This window comes from Passer montanus, unplaced genomic scaffold (assembly GCF_014805655.1).
Source record: "Passer montanus isolate IOZ18808 unplaced genomic scaffold, ASM1480565v1 scaffold19, whole genome shotgun sequence".
Lineage (NCBI taxonomy): Eukaryota > Metazoa > Chordata > Aves > Passeriformes > Passeridae > Passer > Passer montanus.
The window spans coordinates 12,316,689-12,334,577 of NW_024366480.1; the positions used below are offsets into that span (position 1 = coordinate 12,316,689).

The window sequence follows — 17,889 nt, forward strand, 5'->3', positions numbered from 1 at the left end:
TGCAATCTGTAAATTTCCCTGAGTGGGGCATGAGTTTAAGAAACATTTTACATCATAGGAATATTCTTTGTGTCACTCCAGAGTGATCGTCTTTCATTTTTTTCCATTGGTGCAAAAAATGTCTATGGATACCTCACTTAAAAAATGTCATTTCTTGCAATTAGAATGCTATCTAATCACCCAGCAGCTTTTTATTTTAGTAAATGGAAGAGAAATTTTAAGAAGAGAAAGAAGCAAAGTGTTGAAACATTTCCATAGCCATAAAATGTATCCATGATGATTTATTATATGTGGGATATATATAGATATAGATAGATAAAGATATAGATATGATTCTGCATGTTATATATGTAGTATACATATGTATCTATACATTGCAACTATATATTTCTAAGATACATACATACTACAAAAAGTAGGACTTGGAACTAGTGTGTATCTTCTGACAATGTGAAATAGATCAGTTCAGCTAACTTTGCCTCAGTTTGGCCTTCTGAAGAACTCTGAAACTTTACTGAAAAGGTGACATAAGGTTTGCAGTGGTGTGATTCTTCCCAAGCAAAGTTGGATTTTTACCGTAAGAATTAGTTTTTCGCAGTAATACATTTGTTTACCATTTGCATATATTCATGTGCATCTTCATACACACAAAAAAACCCCACCCTCTCCCCTCAGATTCCGGGTAAAAGAAAGCATTGTGTCATTGAAGAAGGTACTTTGATTATTTATTAGAAGAACAGAGTGTGGTCCGCTTATTTTCCTCAGGAATATATTGACAATATAATTTAAGAGTGGCTGGATGGCCCTTGTGGGTCCCTTCCAGCTCAGACTATGGTTCTGTGAATATAACTCTACTCTTTTGTTGTGAATTTTGTTCAAGGGAAATGCAGACAGAATTTAAAGATGCCGTTAAATCAAGATATGTTTATCATGAGGGAGAAAATGACTAGGCTTTGAAAAAGTCAGATAAAGAGAATCTATAATGAAATGTGTTAGGGATGTGGATGAAATTGAACTTTAATGAGACCAAACAAAAGAAATATAATTGATCTTCTACAGTTAGAATGTATTGAAGTAATTTAAACCTTAAGGTCCTCTTGTCTTAGTGGGAGACAGGGTAGTGGATGTTTTGTATGATCTAATTATGTGGAAGTCTCAGGCTCTGCAAAATATTATTCCTTGGAGGGAAAGGACACAAGATAAAGAGGACAAATTGCCAGTTAAAAGATATGATGATTTTTGATGCAGTACAAGGGAAAGCATAAGGTATTTTACTAATACTGCTGGTGTGAAAGTAACAGCTGTAATGAGAAAAATTAGAAAATTTCCTCACTTAAAACACATTAAGAAAGCAGAAAAGCTTGGATGAGGCAGAGGTGCTACAATCAAATATAAAGAAAAAAGTTTTCTTGCGAAAATTGAAAAAAAATTGATTATGACTTGCTTGAGGTATTTTGAAGAAAAATTTAGGCAGGACTTCTTATTACAGCTTAATAGCAATTCCCAGAGCAGTTATAGAAAGCTATGAATCAGAGAAAAGAAACTAAATTGAACGTGAGATATACAAGTGATTTGTCTGTATATTAGATAAATAGACATTTCAAATCAAAATTCAAATTTTATATATTCCTAATTCCTTCTTTACTTATGGGAAAACCAGGCGTCAGAATTAAATATAGGGATATCTTTTAAACATTTTTGCATCCAGAATAAGTTGGAAGTCCAGGGAATATCCATGTTTTGGGATGTGCTGAATATTGAAGTCTCCTGGACAATTATTAGCTTTGAGTATATTAGTGACAACAATAATTTCATAAATCTGACAAACCATCTGTGTAGGCATAATGGAAAATGGAGATACAGAACCATAGCATCACAGAATGGCTTTGGTTGAACAGGACCTTTAAGATCCTTAAGTTCCAGCACCTATTATAAATGTGAAGAAAAGATCAAGAACTGCAAATAGAGAGGTGCTGGGATGCAGAGCCAAATATTGAATCAAAAGCTTCATTAGTGTTATAAGTAAGGTAAGAGTTATTAACAAAGAGGCTTATCTTTGAGTAATAAAAAATTGTCATGAATTTGCTTATATAAGTAATATATGTAAGTTAGAGGGAAAAAGAAAAAAATAAAGAGAAAGGTCGATGTTTGATATAGCTAAGGACACAGACTTTTTTCTGTGTCAGCCTGAAAAAAATGTCCCTTCATCACAGCTAGTAGAAATAATTCCCCACAGCTATAATCAATTTTGTGTCAAAATTTATTTCAGACATGGATCTTTTGTCTCCTGCTTTTTACAGTTGGTATTATCAAGATATTTATTGACTGAATTATAAAAAAAAGTGTGGTACTTCTTCCTTTGAAATCTAGACTAACCTTTCTTTTTGGTGGAAGATAGGCTATTGGTGCAGGAAATTGACCCAACTTGACAGCTGGCCTTAACTTCTGTAAAAACAGAGAAATTTTGTAACATTCTGATCAGTTGGTTTTTTACAGTCTTTAAAGCATTACTACATTACACCTGCAGGATTTAAACAGAATAATAAAAAAAACCCTTAGTTATGCTTCAACACACACAATGTCAAGGTACTAAACAAAATAGTTTTCTTGATTTTTATGTAATTGTTTTTATTTAAAATATTAACTTATCTGTTTCATAGTATTTAAATTAAAAAGTAAACAAGTTGATAAACTCATATGAACAGTCTCTGGAAAAGAGAGATGAAGAAGCTTCAAGACATCATTGCCTGATTCCCAGCCCACCTCCCATTGCTTTGATAAATATGACATTGTAGAAGATAGGTGAAGAAGTGAGGCCACATTCTTAAGCATCTTGGTCCTTTTAATTTAGTCTTCCTCTTCCTATTAATCCAATGGAATGCTAAGTGATCCTTTAATTTTGAAACACCTGTTCTTGTGACTTTCTTTTCCTTGAGTGAAAGTCCCAGCCAAAACAGAGATGCACGTGAGAGCACAACTGCTGGGTGACATCCCTGAGGCAAGGACAGTGCTAGAGCTAGGTACCATTCTTGTCAGGTCTCTCAGATCAGGTCATCCCTAGCTCAGGAAATACCAGAATTATTCAAACTTTTTGTGCTTTTCTATACTTTTCTTTAGCCATCTACAGCCAACTGAGGTTTATGCCAGTGGCTCAATGAGTCTTTGAATTCACTCAGAATGGTTATTTTTGGACGTGCACACTACTGAAAGTGGATGCCTGTAAGAAGCTTTTATGGTTGGACAAAAAGTAATGACACCATTAACTCTGAGAAATGGAATATTTCTTGAATTGCTGTCATTCTCTTCCAGTAAAAAATTTCAAGTTGAGCGCAGTGGGAAATCCAATTTACTCCCATGGTGGAAAATCATATTCCTGAAATAATTCACCACTGTTAGAAACAAACCAACCTGTGAAACTGGCACTGGTTTTTAGGCTGATGCAGAGAGAGATGCTTTTCTTTGATTTGCATCACACATCATAAGCAGACACAGGCACAATGATAAATATCTCACCATCTCCTGATGGCTTCATGGAAACAGGCACTGCACATTTATGCTCACACCGGAAAGGTTATAGGAAGCAGATCTGTCCTTATATGGTCTTCTTTGTATTTTTATATGATTATGACAGTGACATAAAAAACATAATAAAAAAATATGATTCAGATAATCCTCTTAGTGCACGGTTGCAGGGATGGAACCGGTGCTGTGCAAAATAAAAAGATATATTTGTTCTTACTGGACAGGGGAAGTGTGGCCAAGGTACATTAGTAGCCTCTTCTGGCTCTTTGGGTAATACAAAATTATGGTCTCTTGAAAGCTTTATGTTATATGAAACTCTGCCATATGGGTATTATCTTAAACTTTGCTAGAATCTGTTTTATTTCTATTGTATAGTTTCTACTTACCTTTTGTTTCCCTGCTTTTCCCTGCCACCCCTTTTAGCTACAGCCTGCATGCTGCAGACAAAGTTTAAAAAAGCTGTCCAATGATTTGGGGAAGGGACAGTATAGTGGTGGGTCACAGTTGGGTCATGGCAAAGAATTCTAGTATTCAGGGCTTGTATGTTTGAGAGAGACCACAGTTATGTTTGATGCAGGGACTGTGTTCTCAAGACCAAAGGAAAAGTAACCAATGTTTTAACAAACCATCATTCATCAAGATAAAACATATAAACACGCATATTATTGAAGATTTCTGAAAGGTCTTCGCTCTTAGAGCATTAATTTATCTGAGCACGTTGATGAAGTTTAATATAGCCTAGAAATTTCATCGTACTGTTGTTATTTTAGAAATGAGGAGAAATATTTCAGTGTTGCAAAATGAGCACAATTAAATACTTTGTACCTCATTTTTATAAGCTGCCCATGAAGTTATTTGAACAACTAAAATTCCAGTCTTGTAAATCCTGGAAATCAGGACAATTTCAAGGAGTGAAAGAAAATATAAACTCATCAAAAGCAAAGTATGGAAATAGCTCAGAAATTGGTGAAGTGATAAATACTGAGGAGGGTAAGTTGCTTAAAAATTTTGGGTGAATTTGTACATAAAGTATCATTCTATATGTATGTCCTGTATCTATATAAACAAATGTTTTGCTTAGGCAGTACAAGAATAAAGGAACACAAAACAGGGATTAGATCCCAGAAATCAAAACTCTGAAAAGGTGTTTGAGGGCATGGTACATTACCAGCTGTAACAGGATTCTGCAGGTGGCAGGTTAAGGCACTACTCAGGTGTTATTTATGTATTTAATGTATTACCTAATACATGAAGGCCACCTTTCTGTTCCAAACATGGCCACTCCATGACATACTTGGTTAAGGTGTTTGTGCTTGAAGAAGTTCTTGAAAACTGGAGATTGGGAGAAACCACAAGACTGGTTCAAATGAGACAAAAAATAATGGCTGATTTGATTCAATATTGGGGGAGGGGCTGGAGTCAGGAAACTTTCCTCTCTGTGGAAGGCAACAAAATATTGACCTTCTGAGACTCACAAGTATGACCAAAAAAAATCCACTACATGGAAATTAAACCTCAAAATGGAAGCAAAGTGCATATTTTTAAACAGAAGTAAATACACATTGGAACAATTTACCAAGCACAGTTGTGGATTCTTGTAACTTAAAAGATTTCATTTGGAATTAAGTCTAGGTTTGCTGAAGCAATTCAGGGAATTAGATGCTCAAACATCCTTGAAATGTACTCATTAAATTCTCCAAGATCTCTTGGGTTCCTCTGGAAATGCAGCAGAGGTAAAAGCATCTGATTCAGAAGTGGGACTTGATGGAAGGCACTGTGAAGTATATCAGACAGTTTCTGTAATGTTACACAGCAGGTTAGACTGCACTGTCCCAGTGGCCTCTTTTATTCGCAGTCAGTGTGTTTGTTTATTTGTATGTAAGAACAGAAAAAAAGTGTTCTGATCTAATAGGAGCTACTTGAGATTGCTGTTGAAGTACTTGCACCCTATCTGTTTAATAAGATGACTGTGATTCACTAGTGTTGCAGCAGAATGTTATTTCATCTCCATTCTGCTGCTTGTAGGGAAAAGAGATGGCATGGACATGGCAGCTAAGGAGCTGCTCTGAATCTGTTGGGCTTTCAGCAAATGATTTTATTGCCAAAGCAGAAATGATCAGTCATGTTTCAGGACCTGCTCCACGATCTGAGTGTGTTGAGCAGAGGTCCTGAAATATGACTAGGTAAAATTATAAGATGAGCATTTCTTGGTTTTCTATAAACATTTTGTATTGTCTATATAAAGAATTCCTTCAGACCTTTTTCTCTTATCAGGAAGACTTGAATTTTAGATGAATGTGCCTGACTGGCTCAATTTTACCTTCGTGAGAGTTACATTGAATTAGAGGCTGTATCAACATGTTAAGCACCCAGTCATGCACCAGTACAAGCAGTAATTTTGCTGTCACTGGACACTGCAGCCCTGACTGTTGAAATTATCTATTTTCTTTCTTTATAATGCTTCACTTCCCAGGGTCTGCATGGCTGGAATATGTCTGTCCTCTAAACTGGATCTGTTATCAGTACAAGTATTACTGGCAAGCCAATTTTCTAGTATTACTTTTAAGATATATTATCTGAAATGGGATGGTCACAGAGAGGAAAGTAAAGCTCACCCATGAGTGAAGAAGATCACTGTATTATTTGAATCAGAGCCAAATTCTATACTGAGTTTTGTTTACTCACAAAGCTGAGCTTTATGAGACTCTAGAAATTCAAATTCCATCTGATAAATGCTATCTAAATACAGAGTAGTAAACTAGAAGATTGAGGATTTGGGGCTTTTTTAATTCTATTTTTTATTTTTCTTTTAACAACATGGAAACAATGCATGTAGAAAAATAGGTAGCCTGGTTATGCTTATTAAGACTTAATGAAATTAAAACTTGTGTGTTTTTCTTAATTTTTTTTTAACTTACATTTTGTTGTAAGTTAAGAAAAGAGGCCTATGTCAGCCCAGTGTTACAAACTCAGAATATAAATGGATATAATTGTATAGCAGTGGATTGAGTTGAATATAAAACACAAAGATAAATGTTTACATAGTGGTTGATATTTCATAGATATTTTGGTAATCTGTTTATCCAAGACATCAGTAAGACAACAGGGTTATAATACTGTTCAGGCTGTATTGGTATATAAAACCTATTTGTCATCTTTACGAAATACATATCATTACCAGAATAGAAATTATACAAATGAGATTGCTGCATTTCTCCTTATCATATAGATCTTCCATGTGACCTATCAAGTCCAACATGGGGATAAAGCAGTGTGTACTTTAGACAAATTACTGATGGCAACTGCTGTGTTTCTTCTTTGCACAGCTTATTGAATTATTGTGATATCAAATGAGGGAAGAAAAATGGTAATTAAGCCAATTTTAAAATACATTACATTTTGAAGATCAAGATTCTAGTCAGGTACTTGAGGTGAAGGTGTCCAGTGTCCAAGAATTGGATTATTTTTTGTTAGTGAGTGAGAAAATGAAAATGTAATGTTAGAAGATTGGGTGTTTTGGCTTCTGTAAGTGAGCAAGTATTAATGTAACGTAAGTGATCCAAAATGTAATATACGTCCTTGTTAACATCAATAGCTTCATAATGCAGCTATTCAAATGATATACTCTCATTTGCTCCTCTGCCTCAGAGAAGTGTCATGCTTTTCTATAAGGCTGTTATGATTTTAGCTTCTGAGCACTGCACAAAAATGCCCTCTGGTCTGGAGGGTGCACTGCTTTCAGATGGGTAGACCTAGTTAAAGTTAGGTTTTTGCCACCATAAAAATTGAGATACATTGCCTTCTGATAAATTAAGTTCACTTATTGACTTGTTCAAATGAGTTTGAGAAATGCTTGCACAGAATGTAATTTTCATATCCCATTTCTTTACATTGCATGATGTATGCATGTTTATGCATATATGTATAACTAGTTTCTCCAAAGGTTTTGTAAAAACAACAAATAAATGTAACCTTTCTTTCTATCTATTAAATTTGGAAATGTAACTCAGAAAGTATGTTCAAGGAGATGAGGCAACATAGCTGTTCCAGGAGATACAAAATGGACTGATTAGGTCAAAACATATTTTCTTTCATATACAATGTGGAATCTGTCCAAAAGGAGGACTGAAGGCAGTCAGTATGACTTGAAGAAAGATGTATCACCGCTGGCTTGAATGCTACTTGAATTACAGAGCTTCTTAGATATAAGATCAGAAGCAATGCCATATAACAGGGATATCTAACCAACTTTGTAGAGGATGCAAGTATTTTAATTCACAGAAAATAAGCAGGATATGATACTAAACCCAGCACTTCCATGAAGATGCCATTGGACCAGTGTAGGATCCTTATTAGTGGAAATTTGTAACAAGTATGAACTTTGTCCTGCAGCAAGATTTCTGATCTGGCTTTGACTCTTTGACATTTGCTGACAACAGTCAGCAGTGTCATGACAAGAGTTAGTGTCTTACAGCAGCAGTAAGCAAAGAAGCCTGTGCTGTGATGCACCAAATGTAACAGGGCATGCATAGGTTCAGGAATAACCTTATTTAAGAGAGCATCTGGTTTAGGTTTAGAGAAATTAATACCTCCTTGGGACTGTTTTGATAGCAAATTGACGTCTTGTCAAGATGTCAATAGCCTGGGTATCTGAGAAAACAGAAAATAATTGCTGCATCCCGATAATCTTCTATTACAAGAATTTATTCATCCTGAACTGCCTGACCACTGTAGCATTCGACAGCATGGTGAGTTTTTTATTTTCAATTACTGTTCTTTACTTCACATGATACTGTGTAAGATTGTGTGCATGTAGTGTGTCCTCTCTCAGTAATTGGTTAGCTGTCATGGAACAAGAAAAAAAATCAATAATACAAATAATTTTTAGCTTTTAAATCCTGAACTAAATGTTTCTTATGTTAAGCATGTGTCATTACATATACAGCTCTGTATCAGTATTTTATATTGACTGCATTTACTTGCTCAGTGGTTTCCCTATATTTAAAGAAATTGATCACAGGACCATAGCATTATTTAGGTTTCAAAAATCATTGAGTCCAACTCTTAACCCAGCACTACCAAGTCCAACTCTAAACCATGTCCCTGAGTGCCACATCCACACATCTTTTAAAAACCTCCAGGACTGGGAACTCAATCACTTCTCCAGGAGCCTGTACTAATGCTTGACAATCCTTTCTGTGAAGAAATTTTTCCTATTATCCAGTCTAAACTTCCCCTGGTACTTGAGACAATTTTCTCTGGTCATGTTGCATGTAACAAGGAGAAGAGACTGACTCTTACCTCATTACAACCTCCTTTCAGGTACTTAGAAAGAGCAAGGAGGTCTGCCCTCAGCCTCCTTTTCTCCAGGCTAAATTCCTGCAGCTCCCTCAGCTTCTCCTCACAGGACTTGTGCTCCAGATCCTTCACCAGCTCCGTTATCCTTCTCTGGACACGCTCCAGCATCTCAATGTCCTTATTGTAGTGAGAGAACCACAAGTGCTGAATACAGGCATATGATCCCCTCCCTAGCCCTGCTGGCCACACCATTTCTGATATAATCCAGGATTTTTGGCCACCTGGAGACACATTAACTCATGTTCAGCTGCTGTTGACCACCACTCCCAGATCCTTTTCCAGTTTTCCAGCTGCTCTGCCCCAAGCCTGTAACGCTGCATGGGATGGTTGTGACCCAAGTGCTGGATGCAGCACTTGGCCTTGTTGAACCTCATCCAACTGACCTCAGCCCACCAGTCCAGCCAGTCCAGATCCTTCTGCAGAGCCCTCCTCTCCTCCAGCAGATCAACACTCTCACCTAACTTCTTGTCATCTCCAAACTAACTGAGAGTGCACTCAGTCACCTTGTTCAGATCATTGATGAGGATACTAAACAGGACTGGCCCCAGCACAGAGCCCTGGAGAACAGCCTATTCTCATCCTCCCAGAGCTCTGCCACTTAGGGCAGGAATTCCTCCACCTGGGTGCACCTCCCACAGGGATGCTGAGAGCAGGGCACAGCCCTGCAGCTGGCACTGGGATGGCAGCCTGGTCTCACCAGAGCTCCATCTGGGCAGCTGCACTAGCCCTTGCTGTGTGCCCTTCCAGACTGATTACTATCTGGAAACACATACCTGTATAAATTGAATTATCTGGTTTCAGTTTAGATTAAGTACTTGATTTGTAATTAAAATCCAAATGGTAAAAGATATTGAGAATGACAAATGCAGTTTATTGAATCAACTGCTTTCCTGTTTTGTCTCCAGTGCAGTTCCATTTGATTTACTAATTATATGCAAACTATCATTATGCTGTGGTTCTTCATGACAATTTTGGTATTTCAGCAGAGATCCTTCTTGGTTAGAATGACTGAAATGGATTGTAACATTACAGTTACTGATAATTTGTATTGCTACACAGTCATCAGACTGTTCATTTCATATATGTTTGAGAAATAAAAAACTATTTATTTTCTGTGAGGAAATCTTGAATAAATTTAAAGCTTTGCTTTTTACAGAAATATGATATGGTATTCTTTTTTAACTTTGCAAAATGCCTTTTGCTGAACATCTAGACCTCTGTGCAGAAGGAGGAAAAATTTCTGACTTTGAAATATTACTAATGTTGATTACCCTTCTAAATGCATAATATTGTCTTATGGTCTTACTCATAGCTATAGCAGTACTAAAACAAGGGAAGATATATGAGGCATGAATGATGTGTTATCTTCTTACAGGGAAACAGAATGCAAATTTCTGGCATATTATTCAAACTTGAATTATTTATATATCAAATATTATTCTGGCAAATCCTGCTTAAACTTAGATGAATTCTCTTAATCTCTTCAACAGTTTGCCCTTCAGTAAAGATGAGACTTCTGTATACAGGACTGAATAAACATTTAGATCCCTAAATCTCAGTAGCTATAGTGATATAGATTTCTTTTTTTTCAATCATAAAAAAACTTATTATAGCTAGGAAAACAAGGTACTCTTTTGGTGCAGAACCTGTTTAATTGGTTAATTATGAAATTCAGCTGTAACACAATAAAAAATTGGATTCAGATAATCTTAATAGTTCAGTGTTGCAAGTAGGAAACCTGCACTGTGCAAAATAAAAAGATAAATTTACCCTTACAGAATGGTGAAAGTCTGACCAAGGTGTGTTGGTAATGTCTTTCAACTCATTGGTAAGTAATTATACAAAGTAGTTACATTTCCAAGTGTAAGGATGGATGTGAGGGTCCTGAAAGTGGACGGATCTCCAAAGGGACATGTACTGTTCATGGCAATTTTAGAGAGACGAGAGGTGTCTCAGCAAGGCAGTTTTGTTGCAGGTGACAAAGCTTGAGTGATCGGTGTCTCTTTGTTCTAATACTGGAGCATGCAGTGTTTGAAACACCTCTGGGAAACGGGAAAACTTATGGGCTACTAACAGCCTTTAATTGCTTGCACCCATGCCATTAAATCCAGGTGTGTGATTCAATTAATGCAGTGCTTCTGCTACTGCTGATTTCCACTGGCATGTTTGTCTCTCATGCTGTACTGTGGGCTCATGGCTAAGGAAGTAATTTATTTGGTAAAACCAAAGAAAGCTCTACAGGGAGTGGGTTTCTCTGGGAAATCTATTGCTGAGCACCTGCCATCATTTAGCCCTCAAATAGATTGTGTCAGTGCTAATGTTGCAATTTTTGATTTCAGGTGTGATAACTGACCTTCTGCTTGGGGCATAATGTACAGGCTGGCAGAGATGTGTGCTCACTAGGAAGGGTGATAACTCAGAAACTATTATTCTTTGGCTAGCCAAGGATCATCTATTTATCTAAGCATGAATGAGTATTAAATTGGGCTAGCAATGCAATTGATAAATGTTGTTGCTTGCTATTTATGTCACAATTTAAATTATGTGCTACCAAGAAATTGTAGTGATGGCTGTATAATAACCACACCTATAAATACTTTTCTTCAATGAATATATTGTTATATTTTCCTCTAAATTAGTTACTTTTTTGTTAAAATGTGATGGCACTACCTATTGCAACAATTCTGAAATGACAATTTGATACCAGTCATAAGTTTATTTTCCTGCCTTATAGATGCTCTTTAATAACCTTCATCATTTAGTTTTCAATCTCAATTCTCATTCCCAAATGCTTTCCACAAGTGGCATTAGTCAGGGTGCTAAGAAGTACATCTCATCCAAGGTAACCCATCCAAAATTAGTGGTTTAATCTGGGGTCTGTCTTAGGCTGTGGAAATATCAGCATAAAAGAATGGTTTTGACCAAATCCCTAAATTATGAGGACAGACTACCCTACTCTCACCTCTAGATGTGCCCTTCTCTCCAACTCTAGAGGAATCACTGACATACATCTGAGATCGGGTGATCAATTTTTAATTTTGTTTTTAATTAATAAATTACTGCTATTCAATTGCAGGCTGCTTTTTTGTAGAGCAGAAATAAGAATGTTTAGTTAAGCACAGAACTTAATTTTGATTGTGTGAGTTACAATATGTAAAATTTTCATCCACTTATTCTTGAATGATTAAAGAAATACAACAGCACAAGAATCCACCTGAAAGCAGTTTGTACAAGAAATTTGTCTTTCATTCTCTTTGGTTGTTCTCAAACACAAGTTAAAAAAGCCAATTAGATCTGCAGTATCAATGTTTTACTCTATGCCTGTTCTTTGGAATAGAAATATTAGGAATATTCAGTTTTTTCCACAGTCAGTCATATTTTTCAAAAGCTTTTTCAGTCCATGCAAAGTATTAGAAAATTATTACTGTACTATGTGGCGCACATTTGCCATCATTGGTTTGTGACATTAAGTGAGAGCATCTAGAAAGTATTCTTCGTATGTCTTCTTTCTCCTCCTTGTGGTTTAAAAAAGGGGTTTTTCTTAATTGATCTACCTCCCCAGTGTGTGTTTTTCTGCACACACTGGGGAGGTAGAACAGAAAAGTGTTTGGTAGGTGTTTTGCCTGTGTACTTTCCCCTTGGCTTTAGAGACCCTATTTTCCTATTATGCTTCTGTTTTCCATTCTCCTTCATTTTCAGGAGCTAAGGAGTGTGGACTAAGTGCCACCACTCCCAGGAGAGCCTCCTTGAACTGCTTCTGTCTGGCAGCAAAACATTTTTTCTACCCTCATTTCACTTCATCCCAGTAGGGATGATTCTTTCCCTAGAAAAGGATTATCTAGTTTATGAAATTTATCCTGTAGCCATACCTTACAGCAAGAGAATCACCTGTCCTGGATTATAAGGACAGGAGAAATGTGTTTGCAGAAGACGAGAGCTTTTGCCATTGCTTCAGCCTGTTATATAACAGAATTCAGGGTTGCCTTTTTAAGGCAGAAAATGGATTTTAAGGGAAAACCTACATTTCCTGTTTAGCAAGAGAAAATTTAGTTATAATACAGAAATAGCTGGACTTCAGTGGGGTAAAAGGACTACCAGATCTTTCCTTTACAATCCTTCTCCATAAAAGGCAATTTACTCTACAGAAGTGCAAGTCTAGCAGTTTTCTGAAGTGCAATTTCTTAACACATGATATTAATAGTCCTAAGGACCTGCAATGCAGAGTACACTCTTCTGGTGGTCTGTAATCATCCCTCTTTTAATTATTAAGATAATATTATTCACAATATCACCTTTTACATTATTGCTATGTAACCTCAGACTGAAAAACTGTTATATGCATTTTTTGTAATATTGATGTTTGCAGACCACTCTAAATTACAGAAGGAAATATTGCTAACAAGTATGTGATGTATTATTTGCTCTGAAAATTGCATAACATGACAATATATTATTCAAACTACTGCTGAAGTGGTATTGAAATGCTTCATAGGTCTTGGAATGGATCTGGAAGGTGCTAGGCAGGAGGTTGTGCTGGCATTTAGCAGATTTCATTATTTTCTGGACTTTCATACTAAAAAAACTAAGGTATGTGAAAATGTCATACCTCTATTTTGAAAAATATATTGTGTAGTACTGAAACTTCATTATTAATATTTTATACTGGGATTTTTCTATTTGGTTCTTTTTTCTCTTTCCATTATAGAGTAGAACTTATGTGAAAATATACTTAAGGTGTTGAGTATGATTAATCAATGTAGAACAACTTATAATTTGGGGCAAAAAACTAGGACACCTCTTCAGTCTGTGCACAATTAGTAGCTATTATAATTTTTGACCAACAATCCAGAAAAACCCATTTGTGCATAAGTAAAGGCATTCTAGTTTTTCATTTTTGACTCATTATTTGTTCTGTTGGTATGTGTTTTAGAACTCAAGCACAGATTATTTTGTAACTTCCTAAGTGGCAGAAAGGCAAGGAAAAAGGATTTCTACATACTATCTAATGTATACCTGTAATGTATACAGGTGTGTTATGTGTAGTGTCCTATTTAGGTTACAGTGCCTTGTCTTCTCTAATCACTCCCTTCTCTCTATTTTCCATATTATCACAGTTTGGATACCAAATGTCACACTTCTGCAACATGCAACCAGGCAACATGCCTGCAACTAAATTTAGCCATTTCACAAGTCCCAAGTTAAATACATATGGGGAGAATGTGTTTAAAAAAAAAAAAAAAAAGTGAAAATAATTACTGGGTAACAACAGGGAATAAACTGAGTGAGAAATAAGTCACACAGAGCCTTTTCATATCAATGTTCTGTCATGTTAGGGATTAAATGTATGACCTTTATTGTTTGGCTACACCATTCCCACAGAAGATAAGAATCTGCTTTTAACTGTTTCATGCAGTTAATGGTAGTCTTTTGTGGTCTTTAGGAATTAATTTGACAGTTTGATATTTGCTTGCAGAGCAAAGCCTTCTAGCAATTGTAAATGTAAATTCTAACTAAATTCTTATTGTTGTTTTGTCAATGCTTTTGGAAAGCCACAAATACTTAAAGGTACTGCTTTAACTTTGGGTAGATGTTTTGTAGACTTTGTGTCAAGAATACATTCTTGACTGAATGCATACAGACTTGATACATTGCATGTTTCTGAAAAAATCCTTCAGTCGAAATATCAGCTGTAATTCCTCGAGTTCTCTCACTGTTCACTGACTTTTATTTTGCTTCTTAAATCATTTTCTCTACAGTGGTTCTACCTAAAGGGACTATTAAAATTCAGAGTCATTGAATCATGCAGAGCAAGAATGTTTATGCATGTGCTGTGCAAGTTAATAAGCAAGAAAGTTTATACAAGCAAAGACAGTCTTGTTTTATATGGATGCAGAGAGCTTTTTCAAAGCACAGCTCCTTTGTTTCCACTTCACAGTAGAATCCATGTTGTGATTAATCAATTATGAAAGTATTAGATAAAATTTTCTAAAAAGAGCAATCATTAATTAATAATGTTGTTCTGCAACTTCAAATTACTATGCAGTGGAAAACATAACCTGGAATACACAGTCAGTGAAAATAGAGCTGGGAGAGTGATACCATGCTGCCATAGATTGAGGGCTATGAAAGCTCTGGAGAGGTAGGAAAGATAAAAAAATATCTTGCCTTATTAACATATTGTTTTATAACTTTTTGTCCTCAGTAGGCACTGAATTGAGTGTTTGTTCATCTGAGAAGTGCATTGTTTGTCCAGTTTGATAGGTGGATTATACTAACATAATACAATAAAATGTTGTGGGATTGGGAGGGTCCTTAAAGATCAAGTCCCAGCCCTCCCCTGCCATGGGCAGAGACACCTCTCACTAGAATCAGAGAATCATAGAAAGACTTGGGTTGGAAGGGACTCTAAAGATCATCTAGTTCCAAATACCACATTGCCATGGTCAGGGGTGTAACCTGCTAGATGAAGTTGCCTAGGACCCCATCCACTCTGACACTGAACACTTGGATGGGGTGTCCATAACTTTGGACAACCTCTTATAGTGCGTCATTACCCACACAATAAAGATTTTCTTCCTAATATATAATATCTAAAATCAATCTCATTTCTTTTAGTTTAAAAACATAACCCTTGTTTTATCACCATCTCCCCCCTTTTTATGCCTCCTTTAAGTACTAGAATGTCACAATAATGCGTTCATGAAGCCTTCTCCAGGCTGAACAACCAGAAGTCTCTCAGCCTGTCTTCGTATCAGCCCTCTGATCATCTTTGTGACCCACCTCTAGACCCTCTACAACAAGCATACATCTTTGTTGTGCTGAGGACTCCAGGGATGGAAGCAGTACTTCAGTACACAAGATTGGAGTAGAGGGGTAGAGTCACCTTCCTCAACTGCTGGCCATGCTGCCGAGGATGCAGTTGGTTTTCTGGGCTGTGAGTACACAAGGTTGTCTCGTGTCCAGCTTTTCATCCACAAGAACACCCAAGCTCTTTCCTGCAGGGTTGCTCTTGATAAACTTTTCTCCCAGTGTGTGTTCATGTCTGGGATTGCCCCTACCCTTAAGCAGAACTGTTCTCTTGGACTTTTTGAACTTCATGAGGTTCTTGTGGGCCTACTTCTCGTGCCTTTTTCAAGTGCCCCTGGATGGCATCCCATCCCTCCATTGTGCCAACCACACCACTCAGCTTGGTGCCAGCTGCAAACCTGCTGAGGGTGCCCTTAATCCCACTCTCTGTGTCACTGATGAAGGTATTGAGGAGCACCTGTCCCAGGACAGAGCCCTGAGAGACACCACCAGTCATCACTGGACTCCATCCGGATGTAAAGCCATTGGCCACATCTCTCTGGCTGCATCCATCCATCCAGTTTCCTATCCACTGAATAGTCCACCCTTCAAGTATGTCTCTCTCCAGTCTGGAAATGAGGAAGTCATGTGGCACCGTATCAAAGGCCTTACAGAAATCTAGGCTGATGGCATTAATCAGTCTTCCCTTGTCAACCATTGCACTCCATCATTGAGAAGGCCACCAGGCTGGTCAGGCACAATTTGCCCTTTAGTGAAGCCATGCTGGCTGGCTTCACTTACCTCTTTGTCTTGCATGTGCTTTAGCATTGCTTCCATGAAGATCTGCTCCATGATCTTCCCATGCACAGCAGTGAGATTCACTGGCCTGTGTTTCCCTAGGTCTTCTTTTCTCCCCTTTTTAAAAACAGGAGTAATATTTCCCGTTTTTCCACTGACTGGGGACTTTGCCAAACCACCATGACTTTTCAAACATGAGAGTGGCTTGACAAAGTATCAGCCAGTTCCTTCATGACTCTGGGATGCACCTCCTCAGCCCCCTTAGACTTGTAGATATTCAGTTTTATCAAGTACTCCTGAACCTTCTCTTCAGATCCAGTGGGAAGGACTTTGCTCCCCCCAGCCCTACCTAGAGGTTCAGAGACTTAAGAGACATGGGAAACCTGATGCCAGTGAAGAGTAAGGTAAAGAGTCCTCAGACTTCTCGGTATCTATTTTCACCAGTTCTTCCTGCTCATTTATCAGGAGACACACTCTCCTTGGCTTTTCTTTGTTGGCCTGTGTATTATAGATTCCCTTCTTGTTATTCTTCACATCCCTTGCCAAGTCCATTACATCTCTGCCTTAGCTTTCCCGATCCCATTTTTACACTTCTGGAACATATCCCTGTACTTTTCCCAGGTCACCTGCCCCTGCTTCCTCTGGCTGTGCATTGCCTTCTTACTCAGTGTGAGCATCAGATCCTTGCTCAGAGATTTTGTTTTCCAGCCTGTCTTGTTTGAATTTTTGCACATCAGGATGGAGACCTCTTGTGCTCCATGAACAGGTGGATAGAGAAAATTGTTTGGAGTCAGTAAGTGTGTAAAGATGAAATAAGGTTAGTTTAAATATGTTAGTACAATTTAGGTGGCAATTTTTCAATATAGTGCTTGGAAACTTGGAGACTCATCTTTGCAAACTGAAAACAGTTTGGGATAGCCCATTTCCTAAAGAAAATCAAAGATTCTAGGATGCGGAAAAATGAGAAAACCACATCAGATCCTCACATAAAATGAGAATGGCAAGATCACAGCTATCATAATGTGGTCTGAACTCTGATTGACATAAGCCCTTGTCAGGAGAACTTATTAAAATAAATAGTTGGTCTCCAAGGTTTAGTGATTTCATTGTCCCCAAATGAAGAAAATTTGTTCTTACATAGCAATCCCTCTTTCTTAGGCCTTGTAAAGGCCCTGTGCTGACATTCTGTAAAGGCGTGAGTGTCATCCCATGTCAGCACATTTTTTTTTTCCTATGCCTGGATAGCTTAAGATCAAAGAGTAAGTGAGGCCATGATTAATTGTGTATTTGGTATTTCTTGGAATGAAAATAAGTGTATGTCAGGAAGAAGCAAAGAGTCTCTAAACGTGTAAGAATTATGTGTATCTTAGTAATCTTAACATTTTCACATTGTTTCTTAAAAAGGATCCTTGTGACAGTAGGTTG

The 17,889-nt window shown here is 37.2% G+C and overlaps 1 protein-coding gene across 2 annotated transcripts in view; it reads left to right on the top strand.

Annotated features, from left to right (window-relative positions):
• The window catches only part of DLGAP1 (DLG associated protein 1), a 252,400-nt gene that overhangs the window by 1,075 nt on the left and 233,436 nt on the right, over nucleotides 1-17,889 (top strand). The window lies entirely within an intron of this gene.